Below are 1796 nucleotides of genomic sequence, written 5' to 3'. Positions count from 1 at the left end.
AATATGTACGAATTAATTCCCTTCAAATGAGCATGCTCTTGTATCTCAGGGATTACTGTGGTCATACGGTTCGATTCAGGAGTAAGACTTTGTGAAATAGCATTGGTCTCGATGGAGCACCCCATTAACTTATAAAAAGTGTTGCTCTACAAATAGACTGTTTGATTTAAGTTATACCAATTATTAGAAGCTTTGTCTGTTGAAGACAGGCTCATCAATCAAGTATTAAACACAAAAATAATGAAAAAAAGATCGTGAGAAGAGGGAAAACATTGAGAAAACCTTTACACTGTAAGCACTAGTGTATGTAACCAACAGCAGTATGTATAAGCACCAGTCTGTGTAACCAATCATTTCTCAATTATTTCTTCATAGAATGGGCCTTAATACAAATGGCTTATTCTGGAATAACTCATTTCTTTTGTCAAATATTGAGGGAACTGAAAAGCAAACAAATGGAGGGATATAATTCAGATTATGAATTCATTCATTCCACAAATACTTGTGGAATGCCTACTATATTCCAGGTATTGTCATAAGTGCTGAAAAAACTTGTTTTATCTATCTGCAATCATATATTGATACATGTCTAATTATTCCCTTAAATTAGGCCACTTATTTATAGGGAAGAGGGTATTCACTCCATTCCTGTCTCCCCTTAAAAAAATATAGTAACCTTTTTCCACTGGGCTAAAAATATGACTTACATGTGTAATACTTTATTTTTCTCCTTAACCATTATTACTAGATAGGCAGCAGCATGTGGCAACTTCTTGTACAAAAAAGCCTCCTCAAAATAACCTTGACTATGATGGCTTGCAATTACAAAACAATATTTTTAGTTTTCTTCTCCTTGGGTACATTTAAAGTTTGTACAAGTGATTGTTTTGAAAAGCTAAACAGAACAAAACAAAATTTGTACTAAATGGTGCATTCTTAACCTAACTGTTTAATTCGTACTAATTATCTTGTGCTAAAAGAAATGATGAGCAAAAGTACAGGATTGAAAAACTACCCTGGTGTTTACATTCAAATAGAGAATATCTTTCCTTTATGTTTTTGCTTTGATTTTCACCAACGGAATTTACGGTTTACAACAGTTTATCAAAGACCTAAACATACATATTTTATCTGTTCTTAGGCATATTTTAATTTCTTCTTTTCTTTATACTGGCTAGCTTTTGAAAAATAGCAATAGTTTAAATACATTGTTCCAAAAATATATTAAATGCTTTTATTTGATAATTTTTACATTATAGATACCTGTCTAGATTTATATTGAATCAAAGCATTTGTAAAGAATGCAGGCTAACACTGATACTTCAGGTTTATAAATTTAACTGAAAACTGGTAATGGGTAAAAACAAATGGAGAGTATATATGATAAATAATTACCAATATAAACATTTTAAATTGTATTTGTAGTTTCATAGTTTTCATATATGTTAATAATCACAATAATGTAAAGCTAGTTGGCTCAGAAAAATAAAAAATAATATTCGCTTTTAGTTTTCCATTTGTCAATCTAAATGCAGAATATATCTTGAAAGTATTCCAAAATTTTGATACATATATCAATATGATGTGCACATATTTTTTATCAGATTTAAGCTTTTACATATTATAGAAATTTTTTTGCAGTCAGTAATTAATAACGGTTTTAAGCAAGTGATGTTCATCACGGCATTGTTTACGCATGTAAAAATGTTAAAAATCATATAAATTAGATTCAATAGCAAACTGTTTAGATAAATTATAATATGTCAACACAAGGGAATACTATGCAGTCACTAAGA

The sequence above is a fragment of the Pongo abelii genome, chromosome X, assembly GCF_028885655.2.
Source record: "Pongo abelii isolate AG06213 chromosome X, NHGRI_mPonAbe1-v2.0_pri, whole genome shotgun sequence".
Lineage (NCBI taxonomy): Eukaryota > Metazoa > Chordata > Mammalia > Primates > Hominidae > Pongo > Pongo abelii.
This window is presented reverse-complemented; position numbering follows the sequence as displayed.